Genomic DNA, 27658 nt, shown 5'->3' with positions numbered 1-27658 from the left:
TCCAAGTGGGGCCAGCACTTTCTGCGACGCATTAAGGGGCCTTCAGACTTAACCAAGAAAGTTACTTAGTAAACCCAAACTAACCCATGCATCCCTCTCTTTCATTCTGCAGGAGGAGTACATCAGGAGCATGGAGCCTGGTGGCCTAGCTGTATGCCTCATGGCTTACAAGGAGCGCAGACAAAAAAGGAGAAGAGAGAGTGACAGATGCGCCTGGCTGGGCAGGGAGATGAGCAGCACGCTCAAAAAGAAGGGGTGGCTGGGGGGTCCTGCGTACACTGCTGAAGAGCCACAGTGAGCCATCATAGGTTGGAGCCCAGCTAGATCCAGGGTCTATGGACAGCACTTGTCATTCCTGCAGTTGACAGAGAACCAGTGTCACTGAAGACTGTGCATGCCCATGGAACTGGTCGGTCACATGTGCCATCTGCTGCAGGATTTGGCGCCATGGGGACTTGGAGGGCATCCACGGCCAGTGGCCATGAAAGTGACCACAGTGCTCAATTTCTACACCAGTGGTTCCTCCCAGGGCTCTACAGGTAACCTCTGTGGGATATCACAAGCCTCCACACACAAGTGCATCCAGGAGGACATGAACACCATATTCTCAAAGGCACGCAACTTTGTGCATTTTGCCCAGGATCAAGCATGCAAGGAAGCATGAGCACTGGGATTTGCGCAGTTCTCGGGTTTTCCACAGGAGCCGGGGGTGTCATTGACTGTGCTCACATGCCGCTCAGATCTCCGTGGCAACAAGCAGTCAACTACATCAACCACAAGGGCTTCCACTCGCTGAATGTTCAGCTGGTGTGCGACCAACACAAACACATCCTGCAGGCCTGCGCATGATTCCATGGGAGTGTCCACGACTCTTATATTCTTAGCAGGTCTCAGATCCCTGATGTCTTCCAGAGTCCACAGAGGCTACAGGGTTGGATCCTTGGGGACAAGGGCTATCTGCAAAGGACGCGGCTGATGACACCCGTGTAGCGGCCTCAGAGTGCAGCAGAGAGAAGGTGCAACAAGACTCATGCTGCAACTTGCACTTTAGTGGAGCTAACCATTGGGACATTGAAAATAAGGTTTCAGTACCTGGACTGGTCCGGTGGAGCCCTGCAACACAGTCCACAGAGGATGTCATGCATCAGCATTGCCTGCTGTGCCCTTCACAACCTGGCGCTGCAATAGGGGGAGGAGCTGCCTGAGGAGGAGATGGAGAAGCTGCACATTTCCACTGATGATGAAGACATCGATGGGGATGAGGGTGAGAGGCCCTCGAAGGTGAGGTTGACGGTGAGGAGGCCTTTGCGTTGTCCAGACGAGGCAGGCGCATGGGCTCGTAACTGCTTGATTTGTGGAGGATGATGACGACATGTAGTGGGGACACTCCATAGATCCTCACATTGCATTTGTGAACGTTTGACTCCTGCCTTGCTGATGGCAGCGCACATAGCCTCTGTGATAAGGCTTCTGTCATAGAGATGCAGTGGATGCCCATAGTTCCTACAGTCCAGGAGGATGATGATAATATGTAGTGGGGACACTGCATAGATCCTCTCATAGCTTATGTGAATGCCTGACTCCTGTCTGGCTGAGGGCAGCTCGCTTGTGTTCTGTGAACAGGAGATGCAGCAGGGAAACCTTAACTTCTCCTGATCTTATGGCATCGATTGTGAGCTGAGTCCCTCAGGACCACACTTTTACCGGACACAGATGCTGATGGGATGGGAGACCAGCCACACTTCAAAGATTCTGAGAGCAAACAGAGAGAATGACAGAACTTTGTGCCGCTGGCCCAGGACATTCTGGCAGCAACAATAAGCCCCTTTGAGATGCAGGCATGACTGATGTGTCCAGTGATTATGAAGGCGCACCATCAGTGTGCTGGGAGGATTGCACAAAGCACAGGGAAGAGGCCCTGGACTGAGACACCTGCCTTTATCTTGTCAGGAACCAAACTTTCACTTCATACTGACACGAACACTGCTCATCATAACAAGGAGCCATAGACAGGGTGACATTGTTGGGAGTTTATTTACAATAGTCAACATAATGCACAAGTGATTAACACCTGTACCCACATGGTGAAATTACATTTCCTTAACCTTCCTAATCCGACATACACAGCAGAGGTAGAGGGAACCTGCGGACTGCTACTCCTGTCTGTGATGACCTTGACGAGTGTCCTCTGGAGGGCCCAGCCTGCTTTCGGGGTCCTGCTGTACAGCAGTGGCACTGTCCTCAGTCTGTAGAGCTGGCGCAGTTGGGAACACAGGAAGAGGGGATTCAGATGGCCCAGACACTCCCAGAGTCAGTTGGGTTGATTGCCCCGGTGTGTGCACTTGCTGATCCTCCACCTTATGGGTGCCCAATGGCCCCTGGCTGATTCCTTGAGGAGAAGGTGAAGCTGGAGTGAGGTCGAGCTACCCCGCAGCCCTCTTGTGTTGACACTATTGGAGGCCAACTATCATGTCAGTAATGTGGTTTAGCCCACGCAGCAGTGCAGGATCAATGTTCTGGACCAAGATCTCCATGATGGTCACCATCCTACCTCGTTGACCTTTGTGCATTGGCATGCCGGCGCTATCACCTCAGACTGAAGATGGACAGACTCCTCCATTGTGCCTTGCAATCCGAGGAGTGCAGCAGACATCCCTTCCTGATGTTCCCGAGCTTGCCTTTGCAGTTCCAGCAACTGTGACATGACCAAGTCCAGATGCTGCTCATTTGACTTGAACTCAGTAAGTTTCTGGCCTTCAACAGTCCTCTGAATGCTGGCACCCTGGGAAGTCCCTGCCGCTGCCTGATGTGAATCAGACAGTGCGATGTGCTCACCAGATTGTGACCCCAAGACTACCCTAGAGCTAGGTCCCACTGAGGTGTGTGTATCTGCGCTGATGGAGGGTGTGGGTGAGTGCTGTGATGGGACTTCAATGAGAGCATCATCAGCTTCTTCTTCCAAGGTGTCTTTGGGGCTTGAGTTGAGGATTTGGGTCGTGGACCCACTCGGCTGCTTCCCAGATGTGCCTGTGAAAGCAAGGAGAGATAATTAGTGCATAGCAGGGGACTGTAGAACAGGGGAACTCACTCACAGCATGGTTGAATAATGGATGTTGCACTGCTGGATCCTCACTTGCTTGAGCACCACTGACCACACCGTCAGCACAGGAACGGTCTAGATTGTCGCCAGCTAGCTGGCTGACTCTATTTTCAAAGTCTGTGAGGACCTTGAAGTCAGGCATTCCTCCATCTCTCTGCAACCTCTCCCTGTTGTCGTGTGCCAGCTTGTCCTGCATGAATACAGATGGAGAGAGTGTAAGCAGGACACCTGCCAGATAATAAGGATGCCTGGTATGTGCGGGTGGTGAGTGGTGCCATGGACGGGATGAGGACACGATCCGCAGGGCAGATGAATGTGTGTCTGAGAGAGTGAGTGTTGATGTCCCTTGAACTGGCGGTGAGTGAGATCCCTATGGATGTGTGATGGGTTTTTGAGTGTGTGAGTTGAGAGTGATGAGAAGAATGACTTACCCTAGCAGGACAGAGAAGATCATTCACCCTCTTTCATCACTGGGTGGCTGTCCTCTGCTGCCACAACGTCCGGATGCTGGATTGGTGACCTTACTTGCTGGTCTTCATCCAGAGCAGGGGTAGAGGACTTCATGGTGGGCCTCCACTGCGTCCAGTAGGTGCTCAAGGGAGGCGTTGCTAAATTTGGGGGCAGCATGTTTCCTCCCTTTGGCAGCCATCAGTTCCCAGCAGCTTCCTATCCCTTGAAGAATGCTAGCTTTATGCTTGGGCGGTCCTTTAAATATGACGCTGAGGCCTGAGGTGATGGCAGGGCGGACAGGTCAGAGGCCACACCGCCAACGACCCGGCATGTTTCCCAGGAATGCAATATTAAGGGAAGGGAACAATACGGCGCAAAAAGCCGCCATTGTAGCCAGTGGGTAAAACGTTCCTTTTCCCACTCACTACTGTACTTAGTGCAAATTTGGGACGATTCTGCCCCTTGTTTTCCTTACTTCTTTATCTCCATCTTCACATAGGTCAAAGGGATTCTTTATACAATGGATATAAAGTGCTCTTAAATTATCCAGACAAGCCAAAGAATTGGTTTTAGTTAAGTTTTTTGAAGAAAATGACTTTCATCTAACCACCTTTCATCTATATGCCCTTTTGTAATCTCACAGGAATATGCTTTGCTGGAAAGAAATATTGAAAATAACGTTTGGTGGCCAGAATTTTGCCAAAATTGGCAGAGGCCTTACCAGGAGGACCAAAGTGAGAGGCGACACTGCTCTGGCAAACAGCAAGATCTAAAGAGGCATCTTCCTGGGAGGTGGCCAATTAAGTGGTTACGACCATGGCTGCCATCCCTATTAAGGACGGTGGCCAACTCTCCGAGAGCTGCCGGCCCAGTCAGAGGGTCGGCAGCTCGACGGCCTCAGCAGCGCCACTGCTAGCAGTGGCCACTGCTGAGGCTGCAGCTACAGTTGCAGCAAGAGGGTGTTTGAATGGCTGAGGCACCCTTGAGGAGAGGTAAATATTCTCGGGGGACAGTGGGGCCTGTCATGCAGGCTCTGGCAATTGTGGTGGGGCCGGTATCATGAGGAACAGGTGATGCCATTGCCATTGGGGGCAATTCGTGGGCCCAAAAGGGCCCAAACAGGAGGGTTGCCCTTTGGACCCCACTGGGAGGTTGTAAGGTTTGACTGGATGGTCTTCCCATGTGGCAGCAGACCCCTGTGCAGGCAAAATGCACATGAAGAAGGAAAATGTTCCTTAAATGGCCACTTAAGTGGCTCAAATGGGCTACAGTTGGGCAGATCTTCTGTCAGCTTTCCCACTGCTGCTGAAATGGCATGACACTGGGAAGACATTGAGCACACACCCCCAAAACTTTCCTCTGCCATTTTTCCAGCCTTACTGCCTCCCAGCCTGTCACCAAAGGACTTGTAAAATTCAGCCCTTTATTTTCATGTCTTTTCCATGGCAAAATGGTCAAAAATCATGAAAAATGACAATCTATTAGTCTGAAAAGAGGGCATACAAGGGCGAAATTGTACCTGAAGAAAAAGGCACATAAACAATAAAGGAAAGGGTGACAAAAGAGAATGTGGTCAGTGTAGGAGAGAGATTACAAAGACAAGTTGGAAGACAAGGAGGAAACATGAAATGAAAATATCATTAAATATGAAAAATGCACAAGTAACTAAAGGAAAATTAAGATAGGAATAGGGCTGCTAAAGGAGGAGCAACATTAACTTACAGGGTATGAAATGGAAAAGGTAGGGATAATGAATAGATGCTTTACCTCACTTTCACTCAAAAGGCTAACAAGTAGGAAATGAACGGAATGAAAAAAGCTGAGCGGTGTTAAATGGACAGGCCAGACAAAGTAGCCAAACTCAAGGAAGTCAAGGTCCCAAGTCCAGAGGCAGAAAGGTTTATGGAGGGAATTTGACAGCTTAGCTGCTTAGGCAGCTGAAGTCCCAGTCATCAGTGGTAGAGCGATTGTAATTGGAGATGTGCAAGAGGAGAAGGGGCCGAGGTCTCACAGGGTCGAAGGTTTGAAGCAAGTTACAGAGGTTATGGAGGACTGAGACCATGGAGAGATTTGAAAACAAGAATTAGAATTTTACAATCAATACATTGCTGGCCTGGGAATGAATGTAGTTCACAGGGATGATGGGTGAATGGATTTGGTGAAAATTAGGATACAGACATCAAAGTTTTGAATTAGCTCCAGTTTATGTAGGGTGGAAGATGGCAGACCATCCAGAAGTGCGTTGGAATACTCAAACTTAGAGGTAACAACGGCATGGCTGAAGATTTCAGCAAGGAGCTGAGACAGTGGTGGAGTCAGGCAATGTATGGTTGTGGATATAGATGGTGTCCTATTGATAGATCGCTCATCTCTGTGTCAAATACAACATCAAGTTTGCAAATGGTCTGGTTCAGCCTCAGACAGCTGGGAGAGGGATCAAGTCAATAGCTAGAGAATGGAGTTTGTTGGGGTGACTGAAGACAATAGATTGAATTTTCCTGGCCCTCTGGAGACATGGTTGGAGGCAGAGTGGGATGAAGTAAACTAGGGGAGAACCACTTTGGTTCCCCAACACATTCCCATCTCTGAGCCAATTTCCCAGAGGTGGCTCAGAGCACGGTTGCCTGCTGATCTACATGAGTGGGCAGCCGATTAGGGCAATTAAAAGGCCTTTTTGCAATGGTGCCGAGTGTTGAACCATTGGATCATTGGAGGTGGCCTCCCTGCAGCAGGCTAGCAGGCGGGTGCCATCAAAGCTATTGGCACCACACCTCAATGATGGGGCTAAGGGGATGAAAGACCCCAACCTTGTCCGAAACCATTCCTGTGGAGGGTTTCCCATCCACCCCAATGGCCCTACTGGCTTCAAATTTCTTTATTTGCTGACTTCTCTGGAGGCAATTGAGAGCTCCTCCATGTTGGTGCCTTTACAATAGCCTTGTTGCCTCAGAAGCACCCATATCTACTGGTGGAGCTGCCGACTCTACTGTGCTGCAGGCCCTCTGATTGGGCCTCCAGCCTTGGGAAGCTGCCCACCGTACTTAATAGGAACATCAATTAGGAGGCTGATTCCTGAAGGCTGTGCTGGCGGCCACACTGATGGGGACCCCCATATGGGCCTGATATCGGGTTCCTGATGCCTGCCGGAAAATCCAGCACAATGACTTCGGTCTTTCCAATAGTTAGCTGGAGGAAATCCCAGATGAACAGTGTGACAAATCAGAGAGAGGGAAGAAATCAAAAGAGTTTGTGGTGAGGTTTTTCTGGGTCTCATTGGTGCAATTGGGGACCCTGATCTGTTTTGGGGTAATGTCGCCAAGGGGCAGCATGTAAGTAAGAAATAGGACACAGCCAAGGATAACCTAGAGATGTGGGAGAGGGAAGAGAAGCTATTGCAGATGATTCTATGTCTACAACTGGATAGATAAGGATGCAACCAGGGGAGTGCAATCCCACCCAGCTGAACTATGAAGGAAAGATGTTGGAGGAGGATTGTATGGTCAATCATATCAGAGGCTGAAGACAGGTCAAAAGGAAGAGGAAAGCTAGTTTATCATGGTGACAGCCATATTGGATGTCATCTGTGACTTTGAAAGGTGTCATTTCAGTCCTGTGGCAGGGTGGAAATTTGATTGAAGCCATTTAAACATGGATTTACAGGAAAGATGGACATGGATTTGAGAGGCACCAATGCATTCAAAGGCTTTATGACATTAGTGTCACATTGCTTGTTTGTACAAGTGGCACCGTCAGAACTTGAAGCACTTATACTAAATTGAAAAGCACAACCTGCACTTTGTTTTCGTGTGACTTCCTTTACTAAGATCATGATCAAGCTCTGAACTTTAAGTAAATAATGTAGGTTTTATTTTTAACACTACATTTTAGACTTAACCAAGTATTTTAACTATTCTTTTGTTTGAATGACTTTAATCATTTTAACAGATCTTAGTATATGAAGTCACATGAAAACATAGAGCAGCTGGTGTTTTTAGTAAAAATTATTGAATTTTTGATAAACCCCCTTAAACAAATACGTAATAGTGCAATTGCAGGGAGATTGAAGATGAGTGGTGGTTTGAGAGGACAGACCAATTAGTTTAACAACAGTGATAGGAAAGATACTAGAATAATTGTTAAAGGATCAGATAACAAAACATCTAGAAATGGAAGAATATATTAAAAAATACTACCATGAAATTTAAAAAGTCATGTTTAGCCAACCTTATTGAATTCTTTGAAGAAATAATAGAAAGAGTAGATAAAGGGCAATGCAATAGATTTGGTACGACATGGATTTTCAGAAGGCCATCAATAAAGTACCAGTAAGAAACTCACAACAAAGGTCTGGGCATGTGGAGTCAGGGCTAGGTAGCAAAATGGATTGAAGTACAAAAGAGGAAACAGAGGGTAGGAGTTAAGCGAAGTTTTTCAGATTCATGGTGAGTGGGAAATTCTGTCTTGCAGGAATCTCTGCTGGTACCACTCCTGTTCGCCATGTATGTAAATGATTTTGATGTGTTGACACTTGTAGATAATACTAAATTGAAGATATAGCTAAAAATGTGGAGACTTGTACCAAAATATTGGGAGACATATATAGGCTTGCAGAATGGACGGATAAATGGCAAATAATAGTCAATATATTGAAATGTAGGGTTCATTTTTATGGGAGAATTAAGAAGGCCACTTATTCTTTGGAAAGTGTGATATTGTTATATTATTCAAAAGCAGTTAGGAACTATATTGTTTTGTACACATACATATATCCAGAATGCCTTATCACTTGCTACTGCACTACAGCCTGTGCACCAAAACAAGAATGCATTGTTTCACAGCACATGGTGAGATCTGATAAATATATCTGATGTCATCTCCTGTCTTTGTGTAAAATAGTGTGATTATTTCGAACTTAAGGAAACCATAAGATATAACAGAAAGTAAGGTACTAAAAGTGATAAAGAAGAAAAGAGACCTGGTAATACACATATACAGAGCAGCAAAAGTAGCAGCATGAGTTAATAAGGTCATAAAGAATGCAAAAAATGTACTGGAGTTCATTTCTAGAGGAATAGAATACAAAAACAGTAAGGTAATGTTAAATTTATATGGAGATTTAGTTAGACCACACTTGGAGTATTGTGTGTAGTTTTGGTCTCTATACAACCAAATACTGATGAAACATGAAGAAAGTGCAGAAAAAATGGTCTGGATTTTATGCTTGGCTGGGGACTCCCCCACCTTGGAGGGACCTCTGATGGTCCATAGGACCCATAAAGGAGCTACCTTCCCCTCAAGGCTTCCACCTCTAAGCAGTGTAAACAGCCTCATTTCACTAGTGGTATGGGCCTCCATTCATTATGAGAATAATTGTGATGTGGGCAGGAAGAGGCCCTTAAGCAACCATTAATTAGCTACTGTAAAAACCTCAATTGGCCCACAGATGGGTGGGCTCCTGACCCCTCCCCCAACACACATAAAATTGCTGCAGGGCGGAGGTAGGCAGGAAGGCACCAGTGCCCATGGCATTTTGCCCAATTTTACACCTTTTGCCCGCCTGACAATTTGTCCCGGGGACCGTAAAATACAGGCTGGTTTCTAAGAATGTTACCAGAATTGAAAGCATCCAACATTTGGAAAGATGGAATAGGCTGGGGTTCTTTTCTTTGGAAAAAAACAACCCTTAGAGGTTTTTAAAATGACAAAGAAATTGGGAATGGTGGATATGGAAAAATTATTTCCATTTGTGATTGAGTCTTGAACATGGGACCACAAATATAACAGCCACTAACAGATCAAATAAAGAACTAAGGAGGAATTTCTTTTACAGAGAATGTGGAACTCGCCGCCATGTGAATGGTTAAAGCAGATTTTTTTTATCCATTCATGGGATGTAGGCATTGCTGGCAATACCAGTATTTATTGCCCATCCCTAACTGCCCTTGAGAATATGGTGGTCACCCACCTTCCTGAATCACTGCAGTCTGTGTGATACAGTTACACCCACAGTGCTGTTATGAGGGGAGTTCCAGGACTTTGCCTCAGTGACAGTGAAGGAACAGTGATATATTTCCAAGTCAGGATTGTGTGTGATTTGGAGGGGAGCTTGCAAGCGGTGGTGTTCCCAAGTGCCTACTGCCCACTTTTCTATGTGGTAGAGGTCACAAGTTTGGAAGATTATGTCAAAGGAGGCTTGGCAAGTTGCTGTAGTGCATCTTGTAGGTGGAACATACAACTGCCACAGTGTGCTGGTGGTGGAGGGAATTACTTTTTAAGGGGTGAATGGATTGCCAATCAAGTGGGCTGCTTGTCTTGGTTGGTGTTGAATTTCTTGAGTGTCTTTGAAGCAACACTCAAGGCAAGTGGAGAGTATTCCATCACAATGCTGATTTGTGCCTTGTAGATGGTGGAAAGGAATTGGGAATCAAGAGCTGAGTTACTCACCACAGAATTCCTAGCCTCTGACCTTGCCTTGTAGCACAGTGTTTATGTGGTTGGTCAAGTTAAGTTTCTGGTCATGTTGATGATGGGGGATTCAATTTTGATAATCCTGTTAAGTGTCAGGGGATGTGGTTAGGTGCTCTGTTGAAAATAATTGTTGCCTGGAACTTGCATGCCACTTGAATGTTACTTGCCACTCATTAGCTCACTTATCATGCCTTTTTGAGATGTTTGATGCACATGTGAGAATGAAAGGAACAGATACCCCTGCATACCATTGATATTCTTTGCAACTTTCTCTTACTTATGCAACAGACAATCTTCAAGCTTACGATGACTCTATTGTTCCAGTTTTGGGAATGATCAGAGTTCCAGTATGCTACAAAAACACCACCCTGACAGACTCTTGTTCTAGGTAGCTATTGGCAGAAACCTATGGGAGTAAAGCTTTTTGATAGACTTGGATTCAAACTTGAAATCCCCACAGGAGCACATATTAATGTGATTGATGACGCAATCTATACACATCGGTATCCTTATTTATTTACCAGATTTGGGGAGATTAAGGGTTACTGTCAGGCTTCTCAACACATCAATTCCACCAGTTTCAGGAAATTTGAGATGGTTGGCATTTGCAATCTGTGCTGAAGTGTCACAGGAGCTGAAATGACTTGAAGCAGATGGTATTATTGAGCAAATCAACTCATCATTGTGGATACTGAGCCTAGTCATTGCACAATGCAAAAATGGTGAGCCTCTTCCATGTGTCGACCTTAAGACGGTCAACAAAGCTATCATTTCAGACAAGTTTCCACTTCCCATGATCCAAGAACTATTAGCATCATTTTGTGACTCCACAGTCTTCATGAAGCTTGACATGCGATAGAGCCTAGCTTCAGATACTACTAGCAGAACAAAGCTGGTATTGGACAGTTTTCATTACTTATGAAGCTGTGTTTCAGTACCAAAATGCTCCATGGACTAAGTTCAGCACTTAGTGCATCCCAGAAGATCATTTTATCAGTCTTGTCAGACATTGAGGAGGTGCTCAACATACTTGATGACCTGGATATTCATGGAAGGGACAGAGCAGAACACGGTGAGCAGTTATTAACAGTGCGCTCTTAACTCACAAAACACAATTTGATGCTCAAAGACAAATGCACAATTGTGCCATTTGAGATTGACTTTCTAGGGTATAGAGAGACAACAGCTGGAGTAAAGTCTATACACGATAATGCTTCTGACCCCATCTAATATGAAAGAGTTGGCATTGTTCCTTAGCACTACCAATTTTTTCTCACAAATTCATTCCTAAGTACACAGATATCACGGAGCCCCTTCAGAAGCTACTGCGTAAAGATGCACAATGGAAATGGACAATCGCACAGCAAACAGCATCTGATATGTCAAAGGCATCTTCGCCAGCCCTCACACATCTCAACACTCATGCAGAAAGATATGTGTAGTAATTATGGTTTTGTTTAGTGTGTAATGTACCTTTAATAATAATACTTGTTAAGGAAGATCACATGATCTGTAGTAACCAATAGAAGAGCAGCGTGGGCTATCTCAGCAGTCAGTGTAGAAATAGAGTTGGAGTTGAAATCACATGTGTAGTTGCTGCTGAACATATGGTAAATAAACTTAATGTTTCCACCCAAGAAGTGTCTGCTAATCAACTACCAACAATAGTAGCAACTCGACCACCCTTACAACAAACTAGTGATGAGGATAAACCAGGATTGAACAGGAGAAACCAAGTTAGAAAGAAATAGACACTGCACCTCACCCAGTGATCGTAAGCAGCAAGCTCCATTAGAATCAAAGAAGTAATCCCCTCTCAAAATGCCACAATTTGGGCCAATTGACCCTTTTCAACCAGCCACAGATGATTGGGTTCATTACATAGAACGCCTCACGTTTTTTCTTCAAGCGAATGAGTTTTCAGGGAAGAGAAGAGGTGAGCGATCCTCGTATGTATTGTGTGAGTAAATCCTACAGTCTGATTCAAAGTTTGACAGCATCAATGCACCAGATTTGAAGAATTTTGATGAACTGGTGGACCTCATGAAGGGTCATTTTCAACCAAAGCCCTCAGTCACGATGCAGAGGTTCAGGTTTAATTCGCAAAATAGAGCACATGCCCCACCCGAACGACAGTAAAATGGTGCTTGATAATGTTGGGTAAGCATCCCAATGTCATAGCCCACTCTCGCAACATTTCGCTTGGTGGGTGCGCTGCCCGATGTCATTGTGCACTATTTTACTCTCATTTGGGTCAGGTGCGCACCCACCCGATGATGGAAAAATTCTGCCCTTATTGTGGGGAGCACAAGTGATAGTTCCTTCGAAGGGAAGGGAGCCATTTTTAATTGAACTACACAGTACACATCCAGGAATTTCCTGAATGGAGGCCATAGTGCACAGCCATTTATGGTGGCCTGGGCTGGATGGTGGAATAAAAAGTTTAGTGAAGTATTGTGTGCAATGTCAGCAACTGCAAAAGTTGTCAGTGACAGCTCCATTATATCCATGGGAGTGGCCAGGTAGACCCTGGTTGCGGTTACACATTGTCTATATTGGATCTTTCCTGGGAACAGTGTTTCTGCTTATTGTCGATGCCCATTCAAAATGATTAGATGTATATGAGATGAAGTCACTAATATCGACTGCTACAACTGAGAAACTATGTCAGAGTTTTGCCATTCATGGACTACCAGAAGTAATCATTTCCGATAATGGCATGGCATTTACGAGTGCTGAGTTTCAACAGTTTATCAGCTTCAACGGTATCACTCATGTAAAAACTGCACTGTACCCTCCTTCCTCAAATGAACTGGCTGAAAGGGCGGTTCAAACATTCAAGGCAGGCATGAAAAAGTTAACTGGTGATTCCTTGGCAACCAAGCTAGCACGTTTTCTTTTTCATTGCAAGACTACCCCTCACACAACAACAGGTGTCACACCCATGGAGTTATTATTGAAACACCATCTCAGGACAAGATTGAGCTTAATAATGCCGAATTTAGGGAAGGTGGAGAGAAGTCAGGGAAGCAAGAAAACTAGACACAACAGGCATAGTCGCGAGAGGAAATTTACAAGTGGGAGAGCCAGTATACATGAAAAACTTCGGGGAAGGACCAAAGTGGTTACCTGGTGAAATAAGTGAGGTGACTGGACCTCTATCTTACCACGTGGAGGTGGAAGGCTGGATCATTTGTAAACATGTAGACCATATAAGGAAGAGAGAGACAAGTCAGCAAGATTTGGTTCCAGCAGTGATCATGACCAGGTCTGCATTTCCTGTTGAGGATACTCAACCCAGGACTGACAAATCTTATGTTCCTGTAAGAGTTGAGCATACAGAACTTCAAGTGCCCACCAAAGCACCTGTTAGTCAGGCAACTCTGGAAGAGGAGGTTCCTGATGAATCTGAAGTTGTGGAGCTGCGACATTCCACACATATCAGTAAACCACCTGAAAGGTTGAACTTGTAAATTCCTTATGCAGTGTAAATATTATGTTGTCTTGAAAAATATACACTTGTAAATATAATATGTTTGGCTGAGTTAAAGGGGGAGGACTGTAGTAATTATGGTTTTGATTAATGTGTAATATACCTTTAAGAATAATACTTGTTAAGGAAGATCACATGATCTGTAATAAGCAATAGGAGAGTAGTGCGGGCTACCTCACAGTCAGTGGAGAGATAGAGTTAGAGTTAAAAGCACATGTGTAGTTGCTGCTGAATATATTGTAAATAAACTTAATGTTTCCACCCAAGAAGTATCTGCTGATCAACTCTATCAACAGCTGTAGGAAATTGGCCACCCTTACAATATGTCACAAGAGATACATCAGGAAATATGATTGGAGCTGTATTCCCACAATGCATAAAAGGAAATGGATGACCAATTGCTTATGTTTCTTGCCTGTTGTCAGCAAATACTCTATTGGAGACTGAGAAGCACTAGCCTACATTGCCTTTAATAACATTGGCACATGTATCGTGACAGTAGAAAGTTCACTCTCTGCACCAATCACCAAATACTGATGACATTGATAGCCACGTCATGATCTGGTCATCGCCATCTACTCATATACAGATGGTCACATTGTCTTCATCAGTGTAACTTCGAGGTCAAGTATCTCACAGCTTCATGCAATCGAGTAGCAACTGTGAGTGCTCTCTCTCCTGCTTTTGACTCTGCTACCGTGCACTAATTATCTCTACCTTGGTTCACGGGGAGCTCTGCCAAACGACCGACACCCTCAGCCAGCCAATCCCTTAGCTACGTCCATGTCTTCACCTCCAGCCAAGAGGACTCCTTCTCCAATGAAGAGCTGGAAATAAGCAGCCTGAAAGACCCATCAAAGTGTTTACCCACAACTTCCACCAGCACAGAGAGATACACCTTGATGGGACCAAGATCTAGAGCAGGCTCAGGTTCACAATTTGGTGGTCACCGCACGGACACGGGCCGGAGCAGGAGGATGCAGGTTCAACTGAGCCTCCTGGCACTAGGAGAACTGCTGGGAAGAGTCATCTGTGAGGTCCAAGTCAGATGACGAGCCTCTGGATTTGGCTATCCAACTCATCCTAGAAGATCAGCAGAAGGCAGGGGAACATCATGCAGAACTGTTGGAAGCCCTCAACAGAGTGGTATGCAAGTTGGAAGAGTGCCTTGGCCTGCTCTCTGCTGACGTGGTGCCTACATGTGTGAGTATGGACGTCTCCATGGGGAGGATGGCAGACACCATGGAAACCCTGGTCCAACAGAAAGCGGAGATGTGCACAGACCTGCACTCCATCACAGTAGCCATGGGTGAATTCCTGCAGTGACAACGCAACAGGGAAATGGGGCACCTTGACATCCTCCCAGGTGCTCCTTCCCCTCAAGGAATCAGGCTAGGGCCCTCGGACACCCGAAGGGAGGAGGAGCAGCAGCCGAATATTCCTGGGTCATCCACTCAGGAATCTCAGAGAATGTCTGTTCCATCTCAGTCCCCTTTGCCTGTGACCCCCTCAACCCTGTCCTCTGTCACTGCAGAGGGAGCAGCTGCCCACAGGAGGACAGCCAAAGCAAACCAGGGCCCCAAAGGCCTCAGCTCTCCAGAGGAGCCATGCCGAATGCATCAGAGGCAACAGGGCCTACCATTGCACAGGCTGTCTCCATCTCTGCTGCAGATGTCAGGGAAGCATCTGGAAGTCTAAGGCGTTCAAAAGTTAAGAAATTCTGATCACAGTTGGTTGCACGGGTGAACACATTTTGTCACTTTACAATCTGAAAATATATCCACTTTCACTGAATAATGTGTAATGGTGTCTTTCAGCTTCACTGACAGGCTTTGTGAGTCTTCCTACTGCATCCGCCATATCCCTCCCCACCTCACCAACTAGAAGTTCAGCTGCATGCAGCTGGCCCACAAGTGATCCTGGAGGGAGAAAGTGTGTGTTTGGTAGGACCTTTCAGACCCTTGTGCAAGCACACACCCACACACATGGATCCTTCCCCCATCACACTCATCTCAATGTTCTGAGCATTTTCAATGCTGCCTGCTGGAGTTCACTTTCAGTTGTCCATCTGAGTTGACCTGTATCTCCGCCCACCCACTGATCACACTCCCATGCAGCACCTGTTCTCACCCATCACGACTTTCGTTTCACTTTCGATTTAGCCAACATGATAGTAATGCAGTTTCTCTTGCAATCCTCCATCCTTTCTCCTCCCCCAGTCACCCATTTCCCTTTCCCCATCACTGTCGATCCCCCTGTCATCACCTTCCACCTCCCCACCGGGACCTACCAGCCTCAACTCTTATCTTTTGGGGATGTCCTGGTGAACGTGCACATTCCCTCCCTTCCCAAAAGTCCCACTGCAATCCACATTGACCTCCCTGACCTTCTCCTTCCCACTCCCAGGTCCATTTCTGCTTCCGAGTCCCCACCAACCATCCTCACCATTCCTTCTACCAATATCGTAGCACCCTCATCCTCCCACCCTACCGCCTCACTCTGCCCTTGGTCATTCTCACCATTCTCTCTTACTACACCCACCCTCAGTTTGCTTCCCAGGAAGCAGTCATGGACTCAACAGAGCCTTCCCTTGCACATTCACCCAGACATCCCCCCCACCGTGGATTCCTTCCCCCTCTGAACTCCTTTCCTTACACATTCCACCCCACCTCCTTACACCCACCTCCCAGATTGCTGTCTTCTCCCCAGATACCCCCTCCTCCCCCCATACTCCCTCTTCCCTCCCAACCTCATGCCCCTAACACCTTCGTTAACCTCACCCCCACCTCACCTTCCCCGGCACACCTTCCTCTCCCATCCCAGTATATCTTCCTCTCCCAAGCATAGCTGGACCTTCCTCCCCACCCCTTCAACAATGAGCAGACCTGCAACCTTCACCTTCCATGAGCTGCTTCGTGGCAGAGCTATGCCCATGAGAATCCACCCAGCATACCACAGACGTTCCTCCAGGGTCCCATTGCTGTCGGGCTCCAGCATCTTCTGTTCCTCAGATGTCCACGATATCAGCAAGACCCTGGCGGTAAGTCCCAACTTCTGCATATTACACTTGTCAGGACATGTTCTGCACTGGCGTGTTTTCCCATCAATGTGGACAGATAATCCAGTGGCGGGGGCGGGGGGGGCGGGGGGGTGTTGACTCTGGCAGGATGGGCTTATAATGATATGCAGAGGTATTACAATGAGGTTCCCGATGTCCAACAGCGGGAAACACGGCCCGCCATTGACGGGCAAAGCGGCCAATTGCAAACTGGTTTCACAACGTTGTGAAACAGATTTTTGGCCTGCTCACCATATTATCTGCTCATGCTGTTGAACACGCCCGACGCCAGCGGGCACGGAAAATTCTGTCCTTTGTTTCGTGTCAGTTCACAGAGTTCCTAACAAGTTACAGAATTTACCACCATCTGACATCGTGATACAACCTGCAATCAAATGGTGGCATTGAACAATTTAACAGGGTGATAAAGGATAGTCTGTGAGCTGGTGTGTTGGAGTGGGAAAATGTTTGAAAAATCCATTCATATCCTACTTCGCACGTATCGATCCTGAAAGACATCGGCTGAACCCATGATGGATCATAACTTCCACATGCCACTGATCACTCTTAAGTCTTCACTGCTAACCAATGAGAATGTCAGAGCAGAAGCAGAAGAAATTGTAAAGTGACAGGGTTTTGCAAGAGCATACTTTGACAAGCGAACAGGCGCAAGGGAACCACAATTTGAAGTTAGAGATTGAGTTCATCTCAAACAACCAAATCGTGACCACAAACTGCAACAACTAGAACGTCTGCTTTTGCCTTTCTTTTCAAATGTTAAACCTGGCATGTGCATTTTAACAAGTATCATCCTGGGCGCCCTGGTCTCCATGACAATCAAGCTGCACAGGCCTGTTATCAGACAGAACTCGTAGCAGATCACATGACTCTCTTCCTTGCTCCATTTTACCTTAAATTAAAGAGACAGTTTAAAACATAACCACATTACAAAACTGCTCATTTGTAACACTCATAGCGCTTGGTAGTCTGACACGCTGGTCGATTGATTTGCTGAACAACCTGTACTTTGAGTATAATAAGTGGCTGAGGTTTGTGCAGAGCCACTCCCACTCTCTCGTCTGAGGCTGCTAATACTGCACTGGTGCAACGTGTGCCTCAAGCATGCAGCAGCTGAAAGGATGCACATCTTAATTTTGGAGTTGCCCTTCTTCCAGACAAGCTGCTAAGCAAACTGAAAGCAAAAGGAAAGCCTAACCTGCCCTTTTTGCAATGCCACCCAGACCGTTGAAACTGTCTCTGTTCTTCTGCACAATGAAGACTTTACTATTTGCTCCATAGCTGGGGGTTTAAAATCAGAGCTAAATTTCTCTTAGGCTGTAAACCAAAGCTGATGAACCCCACCTGCCAAAACTATCTGGTTTTGAGGTGCAGGACACTCACCTTCACACCTCTGCCCACTGGGGTCAAAGGGTTAGGATGAACCAGAATGGTGAAGCGAGTCGAGATGAAAAGTCCCACATAGTCGGCGTCTGAAAGAGCCTCTCCTAATAAAGCTCCTATAGCCCAGCTTCACAACAGATAATATATTGATGGAAATGGCCATGCAGGCATCTATTTTGATTAATTATCTGCCACAAATAAATATATTAAGAAAATGCAGATCCAAAGTATATTTGTCAGAGTCGTCCCACAAGAAACAGATGTATGGGCCACCTTGAACCGACTTCCCATCTGAGAGGAAAAGTAGACAAAGTAGTAAAAACTGCTTGTGTTCAATGGAAAAGATAAACGTTAACGAAAGTTTATGGAAAAGAAGTAATTAGCTTCACTATTGTTTATATTTCTAGAAATGTGACATATTGTTCAATAATTCACAAGCTTGAAAGGGTGCCTCACCAGCTAATACTCACACCAGGCTGAATATTAGGGACTCAAAGAGGTTTGATGGGCATAGAGATACACATAAAAGAAAGGCAAGCAGCAGACAAGCGTAGTTTGGAGACTGGAGAAAAGCCAAAACCTGTTGAGCTAACTATGTCAACTGCATTGCTGTTTTGTAAGCTCATTGTGCAGCTGTTTAAAGTTAATCTGCACAACATTTTGAACAGATCTAGCAGCTCAAGACAGGGCAACCATGAGGCACTGTGGGCCGTCAGCAGAAGCAGAATTGTATACAACCACAATCTGTAAACTCATGGCATTCTACAATTACCATCAAGCCAGGGGATCAACCCTGGTTCAATGAAGAGTGCAGGAGGGCATGCCAAGAGCAGGGCCATTCATACCTAAAAATGAGGTATCAACCTGGTGAAGCTACAACACAGGTCCACTTGCATGCCAAACGGCGTAAGCAACAAGTGATAGACAGAGCTCAGCGATTCCACAGCCAACGGATCAGATCTAAGCTCTGCAGTCCTGCCACATTCAGTTGTGAATGGTAGTGGACAATTAAACAACTCACTAGAGAAGGAGGCTCCACAAGTATCCACATCATCAGTGATGGGGGAGCCCAGCGCTTCAGTGCAAAAGATAAGGCTGAAGCATCTGCAACAATCTTCAGCCAGAAGTGCCGAGTGGATGATCCATCTCGGCCTTCTCTGGAGGTCCCAGCATCACAGATGCCAGTCTTCAGCCAAGTGAAATCACTCCACATGATATCAAGAAATGGCTGAAGGCACTGAATACTGCAAAGGCTATGGGCCCTGACAATATTCCGACATTGGTACTGAAGACTTGTCCTCCAGAACTTTCCATACCCCTAGCCAAGCTGTTCCTGTACAGCTATGACACTGGTTCTACTCAGCAATGTGGAAAGTTGCCCAGATATGTCCTGTACACAAAAGCAGATCATCCCATCAGTCCACTCTTGATCATCAGTAAAGTGATGGAAAGTGTCATCAACAGTGTTATCAAGTGGCACTTGCTTATCAATAACCTGTTCCCTGACGCACAGTTTGGGTTCTACCAGGGCCAATCAGCTCCTGATCTCATTACTGCCTTCATTCAAACATGGACTAAAGAGCTGAACTCTAGAGGTGAGGTGAGAGTGACCACCCTTGACATCAAAGGGGCCATTTGACCCAGTGAGGCATCAAGGAGCCCTAGCAAAATTGGAGTCAACTGGAATCGGGGGAATACTCTCCGCTGGTTGGAGTTATACCTAGCACAAAGGAAGATGGTTGTGGTTGTTGGAGGTCAGTCATCTCAGTTCCAGGACATCACTGCAGGAGTTCCTCAGGGTAGTGCCCTAGGCCCAACCATCTTCAGCTGCTTCATCAATGATCTTCCTTCTATCATAAGGTCAGAAGTGGGAATGTTCGCTGATGATTGCACAAAGATCAGCACCATTCGTAACTCCTCAGATGCTGAAGCAGTCCATGTCCAAATGCAGCAAGACTTGGACAATATCCATGCCTGGGCTGACAAATGGCAAGTAACATTTGTGCCACACAAGCAATGACCATCTCCAACAAAAGAGAGTCTAACCATTGCCCCATGACATTCAATAGCATTAGCATTGCTGAATTCCCCACTGTCAACATCCTGGGGGTTACCATCGACCAGAAACTGAACTGGACTAGCATATAAATACTGTGACTATAAGAGCAGGTCAGAGGCTAGGAATCCTGTGGCGAGTAACTCACCTCCTGACTCCCCAAAACCTGTCCATCATCTACAAGGCACAGGTGTGATTGAATACTCCTCACTTGCCTGGATGACTGCAGCTCCAATAATACTCAAGAAGCTTGACACCATCCAGGACAAAGCTGCCTGCTGCTTAATTGGCATCACATCCACAACATTCACTTCCTCCACCACCAACGCACAGTGGCAGCAGTATGTACCATCTACAAAATGCACTGCACCAACTCACCAATCCTCCTTAAGCAGCACCTTTCACAAACATTACCATCTAGAAGGACAACGGCAGCAGACAGCTGGGAACCACCACCTAGAAGTTCTCCTCCAAGCCTCTCACCATCCTGACTTGGAAATATATCACCACTCCTTCACTGTCGCTGGGTCAAAATCCTGGACTGCAGCGGTTCAAGAGGCAGCTCACCACCACCTTCTCAATTAGGGATGGGCAATAAATGCTGGCCTAGCCAACGACGCCACATCCCATGAACAAATGAAAAAAACATTGATTACTTTTTCTATACACAGATACTTTAAAGTCTTCATATCTTTCATTCTGCAATGGAATGGGTTTTGAGTGGCTGCTGTATTGTTATTTTTTTAGATGAAACTACCGCAAAGCTTTTATTTCTAGTGAATCATCTGAGTATTGCACATGTGAGGTAAAATATTCTTGCTTTTAACTTGGAATTTCAAGGTTTCCACATCATCTTCTTTCTCCATTTCCTTTTTGGCCACCCTGCCTCTCAGACATGATAAAAATGGTTTCTTCTGTGCCATTAGACTTGGCATTAAATATACCAAGTGTGCAGATATCACACAGACTGGACAACAACATCTGACAGCCGTCTTCAGGAACTGGCGCTGGTATTGACTTCAAGTCTCCTCACATGCTGGACTGATCAACAGCACAGAAGGACGTGAAAACACTTCACACAGGCATGTCAAAATCCTGAAACTCCCTCACTAACAGTGCTGTGAATGTACCTACACACATGGATTGCAGTGGCTCAAGAAGACAGCTCACCATCAACTTCTCAAGAGCAATTAGGGATGTCGGCTTGCCAGCAACGCTCACATCCCGTGAACAGATTTTAAAAAAGAGTATGGATAGCAATTTTCCATGCTCTCCCTATTCTCTTTGGGCACCAACACTATCTCTGCTGTTTTAAAGCAGCATTGACACTATTAACCTTTAATTCTAAACTCTGGATGATACCTACAACTTCCCTAACATGCATCAAATGCTTTGCATGATTTCGAAACACCTACCCACATGCTAATATCCTCACTCCCCCCATATCTCTCATTTTACCTCTCCCATCACAATTGCTACACAATCTTTAACTGATGGCTATATCTTCACACAAATAATTCACTAAATCCTTATTTTGAAATAAAGCAAATGTTTGCTTTGAAATACACTGGAAACTTGTTTTATAATTTGTTATTTAAAGCACTGTAAAAAGTTAGGAAACCTTCAGTAGGTTTGGCCTACTTCACACAGGCAAAGCTTCCTTGGAAGGTCTAGCTGAGCCTAGGAGTATTCCTTTGGTGTCATTTGACAGGGTGAGTAGAAGAAAGTAAGGTGGACGTGCTGTTGTGGCAGTCAATGCATTAATGAAGACATTCTGTAACCCGGCCTCTGATTTCTCTTGCTGAGGCAGGTTAGGCCATGGCCCAGTTTACATTGCATACAAGCGGGACACCCTGAAATCGAACTGCTTCTTCTTCAGATATGCCAACAGTTGCTGAGTTGGGGCCTTCAATGGCATGTCATAATGGCACCTGCACTCTAAAGAGTCTAGCTTTCCTGCAGAAGGCTTTGGTTCTGTACCACTGCTGCCCGAGAGCAAATTGAGACACACATAAAATTACACTGTCACATAGAAGGTCTGCTAAACATCAGAACAAAAGAAAAAAATTGACAAAACTATTATTCGGCAATGAAAACTGCGCATCCTTAAAACGGTGGCTACCAAGTCAGTGTACAAAATTTTTAAAAAGCCAAAAACTAAATAGGTTGTGATGACTGTCACTTTAAGGTCAGTTCAACTGAGTAGGGGGGGTCACATGATTTGTTCAACCAATGTGTGGCTAGCGCAGGTGGATAAATTCTAGGGAGAAGTTCCCTAGGAAAAAGATGGCAGTATGAGGGGTGACTGTATACAAACAGACACAGAAGCTCGCGTGTAAATTAAGTTCATTTTGTTTGACTAAGAAGCCTCCCAGAACGTGTTTCTACATTGGTGTGTCCTGCTTTTCACCCATAATTTGGAACAATATGGGCATTGCCTTTCTTTAACATCTCTTGTCCTTTAGATTTGTTTATGTTATCGTGTGCTGGTGTCTATTTTTATTACCTATTTCTGTTGTTTGTGCCCCATAATTACATTGAAGTGTTGACACAGTGAATTCCACTAAACAATGGGGCACTATAGGTAGGTTTATAATTGATGGTTAACATTACAGTTTTTTTCTCTGGAACTTGGAGCTATGCAAATATAATCACATTCAAACCATGTCTGATATCAAACATACATGCCTGTGGACATAGTTATATTTTGATTTTAGAAAGAAATTGGAGCTCTGTGAGAGCTGCTTTACTCCGCTGAACACTTAAATCTCCTTACTGACTCAAATTAGCTAGACCAAAACAAGTTAAACTGACTGGTAATTAGTCTAGGAGGTTTCACAATGCATGGAGTGCATTGATTTGGAAAACTGTACTGACTCAGGCAGCTATTCTGAAACTGATACAGTGATATATCAGTAATAGACTACTTACAAGAGTGCAATTCACCAACAGCAACTTACATTTATATAGCATCTTTGACACAATCCCAAGGCACTTCATAGAATGATTATCAAGCAACATTAAGATTCTTATGTTCGAACATTGCTCAGGCAATTTACATCGTAATAGTAATAGATTAAGGGCATAATGCACATCTGCACTGACCTGTTTACTTTTTCAGAGACAAAGGTACATTATTTTGATCTCTAGCTTGCGTAGCAATTTTATTTTGGACCCCATAACTGCTCCTATCATATTTCACATTTGTTTGTTGACTATCAGATATTGAATGGGTCACTTCCTGGGCAGAACTTTCCCCTTGTTGGGTGAGGGGAGGATGTGCAGGGAATGGGCGTGGGCGGGTGGGTGGGTTCCCGATCGGCGTCCAGGCTTGGGGGTGCACTGCCATTTTATGTGGGCGGGCCAATTAAGGCCCGCCAAGTGTGACGCCCTCTCGAAAGTGCTGTGCCCTCCCTGAGCGGGCGGGGAGGGGGATTCCCTGAGCCGGGAGTGCGTTGTTTTGCACATGTGCGCGAAAGAGTGTACAGATCTCCCTGAGGCAAAGTGACGCCTCAGGGAGATCGGTGGAAGTTAGGAAAATTTTTTGAAGGAAAATTTTTTGAAGGAAAAATTTTCCTGACATGTCCCCGCTCATGTGACACTGTTACATGAGCTGGGACATGTCAATTTCTTTTATTTAAACATTTTATAAAAATTGTAATACCTTCATGAAACCTCATCCCGCCCGTGGATGAGGTTTCATGTATTGTCTGAAGGCCGCCTGGGCTCTTCGCCTGCCCGCCAACCTTAAGGTTGGACGGGTAGGTCCATTAATCATTTTAAATACTTTTTTAATGGCCTTAATAGGCCTTTGACAGTTCGTCAGGCAGGAAGCCTGACATCACCCCATGTCACTTTACGTGTCGGTGAGGGGGCACCACCCCTGCTTGCCAACCAGAAGATGCAGCCTACTGTTTTTAAGTTGCTACTTTACATGATTACATCTAACATTGAATTAAATGGCCAAGCTTACATTCATACCAACTCAAATATTGCATGAATGATCACTTAAGCTGTAATCAAGTATTTTAAACTCACCATTTAGCTTCCAAAGACTCTTAGTTGCACAGAAGCTAGCCACTACATTACAATGATTGAATAAGACAAATTCCATTTTTACTTCATGGGATTCTAAATTTTTACCAGTGCATGAGAGATGGATTACTGCAATTCATAGAAACAACTTAAAAATATGGAGTGACCCATTCAATATTTGATAAGCCAACAAACAAATGTGAAATATGATAGGAACAGTTGTGGGGTCCAAAATAATTTTACTACTCAAACTAGAAATCAAGATAATGTCCCTTTATCTCTGAAAAAGTCAACAGGTCAGTGCAGATGTGCAGTATGCCCTTAATCTACTACTATTATGATGTAAATTGTCTAAGCAAAGGAATAGACTATTGAGTCCCTTGAAACGGTTCCACCAGTTAATTATATCATGGCTGACCTGTGTCTTAACTCTATCCACCTGCCTTGGCTGCATAGCCTTTAATATCCTTCACTAACAAAGATCTATTAATCTCAGTTCTGAAATTTTCATCTGACAGAGCCTCAGCAACTTTTTGGGGAGGGAAGGTGTCAAATTAATGGCCTTGAGCATAGGTTACTTCTGTTGTTAAATTTTAGCACTATTTCAGCTAAAATAACAAAATACCATTACACATTTGTATCTTCCATCTGACGGTTTAAGTGATAATGTAATTTCAACAGTATTAATTTGTTTGGCTTATGCTTAAATATTACCTTAACAGAGTTAAATTTTGGCACAGCAGACTATTGTATATCCACAAGGGTTTCTGTTAAGATTGTGATATATCTAGCAGCTTCCATCACCCTAAAGGCAAGTCAGTGGTGCCAACTGCTAATAAAGATGCCTGGAGGTAGTAGTCTCCCAATGTGCTGGTAAATCCATTTGCCATTTAGAAGATTGATTTTACCTTGGCAAAAATCAAATCTGTTGGAATGGATGGGCACAAACTCTAATGCAGTGAGTCTAGACTTCAAACTGTGTTCAGAGAACCATCAAGAATTAGAAACAGGTTGACAGATAAGAAATATATCTAAAATGACATGACATGAGTGTGGCTAAGTAATATTTAGTTCGATACAATGATGGAGTCACAGAATTTTCACCATGTAGAAGGAGGCCATTTGGCCCATCAAGTCTGCACTGGCTCTCTGAAAGAGCATTCTACCTTGTCCCATTCCCCTGCCTTATTCCCGTAACTTTGCACGTTCTCTCTTTTCAGGTAGCAATCAAATTCCATTTTGAATACCATTTTGAACCTCTTAGGAAGTTCATTCCAAACTCCAATCATCCTCTGGGTGAAAAATTATTCCTCATATCATTTTTACCCCTTTTGCCAATTATTTTGAACCTGTGCCTTCTAGTTCTTGATGTGCTCTTGGGTGGGAACAGTTTCTCACTATTTACCCTTTCCGTACCACTCTGGATCTTAAATATGTCTATTAAGTCTCCTCTCAGCTTTCTTTTCTCCAAGGAAAACAGTCTCAAGCTCTCAAATCTATCCACTTACATAGCTACATTTCTTTATCCCTGGAAATATTCTTGTGAATTTCCTCCGTACTCTTTCCAATGCCTTCACATCCTTCCTCAAGTATGGCACTCAAAACTGTACCCTGTACTCCAAATGAGGCCTAACCAGTGTCTTATACAAGTTCAACATGACCTCCTTACTCTTGTACTCAATGCCCCTATTAATAAAGCCAAAGATACTATATGCTTTATTAACTGCACTCACAACATGCCCTGCCATCTTCAATGGCTTATGTACGTATACACCAAGGACCCTCTGTTCCTGCACCTCCTTGAGAGTTTCTCCCATTATTTTATACTGTCTCTCCACATTCTTATTGCCAAAATAAACCGCCTCACATTTCTCTGCATTGAACTTCATTTGCCACTTATGCCTAATTCACTAACATATCTATGGCCAGGTTTTTTACCTTGTCGGGCGGGCCCCGGAGGGGTCATGATGCCGACAGTGACCCGCAATCGGGCCACGACATCGATTTCATGCTGGCTGGCTTGCTGCAGCGCTTAGTGCTGCTGGGGTGGGAGCGGGAAGAGGGCGAGCGTGGAAGTTTGCGCATGTGCGCGAGTGCGCACGATGAAAGCTCCCTGAGGCACAGAGCTGCCTCAGGAAGCTGAAGATTTAGAAGCACAAAACTTAAAAATTTACCTCTATTAAAAATGTGTCCCCTCATGTGATTCTGTCACATGAGCAGGGACCTGTTATGAATGAAATTTAAAATTTTTAATTTAATTTTTAATTGCTGTTGGAAACCTCATCCTGCCCGTAGATGAGATTTCCTAAAAAGTCCAAAGGCCATTTGGCCTTTTTGCCAGCCCACCAACCGTAAGGTTGGATGTGCAGCAAAAAATTTTAATCAATTATTACTTAAATGGCCTTAGTAGCCTGTTAGTTGTCGGCGGGAACACTGCCGACTCCTGCATGCGCCCAAAATGAGCGATGACATCAGGATGCTCACCCAATGTCATCACACATCATTTTTTGCTCGAGTGGTTCGGGCGCGCGTCCGCCCACTCAGTGCAAATTTCTGCCCTATGTCCTTTTGTAGTTCAAGACTACCCTCATCACAGTTGACAACATTTCCAATCGTTGTATCATCTGCAAATTTTGAAATCATGCCCTGAGCACTACAGTCCAGGTCATAAATATATATCAGGAAGAGCAAGGATCCCAACACTAACCCCTGGGGAACTCCACTACAAATCTTCCTCTAATCCAAAAAACACCCAAATATCATTACTCTCTGTTTCCTCTCACTCAGTCAATTTCTTATCCAAGTGCCTACTTTCCCTTTTATTCCGTGAACTAGAATTTTGCACACAAGTCTGTTGTGTGGCACTGTTTCAAATGTCTTTTGAAAATCCATATATACATCAACAATGTTTCCCTTATCAACTTTCTCTGTTACCTCCTCAAAAAACTTCAGAAAGTTAGTTAAACATGATTTTCGCTTAATGAATTCATGCTGGGTTTCCTTAGTTATCCTGCATTGCCTAAGTGATTATTGATTTTGTCCCAAACTATAGGACAGAATTTTTCAGGTGGCAGGCGGGCTCGGCGGGAGCTGGTGGGGGCGGTTGTGGAGCCAATCACCACCTGCGGTTGGCTCCGCGCTGCCATTTTATACGGGCAGGCCAATTAAGGCCTGCCTAGTGTAAGATGCAAGCGGTAGCACTCAGTGCTACCTGTGCGGGCAAGGGGAAGAGGGAGAGTCGGGGCTAGCTATCTCTCGCGCATGCACATGAAAGTGCAATTCAACCTCCCTGAGGCAGCTCCATGCCTCAGGGAGTTGGAGGGCTTCTGAAATTATTAAATAAAAGGTTTATAAATTGATTTAAACATGTCCCCTCTTGTCACTGTGTCACATGAGATGGGATCTGTTTTTATATTTATGAATTTTTATTTATTTATTTAATAAAAGCTTTAGGAAACCTCATCAAGGTTGGACAGGCAGCATTTACTGTAACCTTATTTAGATCCTTAATGGCTTTAATAGGCCGTTTAGATATTGGCGGGCAAGCAGCCGACTCCAGTGCACGCCCGCCAAATGAAACATCGCTACTCGGTGCAA

This window comes from Carcharodon carcharias, chromosome 16, assembly GCF_017639515.1.
Source record: "Carcharodon carcharias isolate sCarCar2 chromosome 16, sCarCar2.pri, whole genome shotgun sequence".
Taxonomy (NCBI): Eukaryota; Metazoa; Chordata; class Chondrichthyes; order Lamniformes; family Lamnidae; genus Carcharodon; species Carcharodon carcharias.
Note: the sequence above shows the minus strand (reverse complement) of the source record.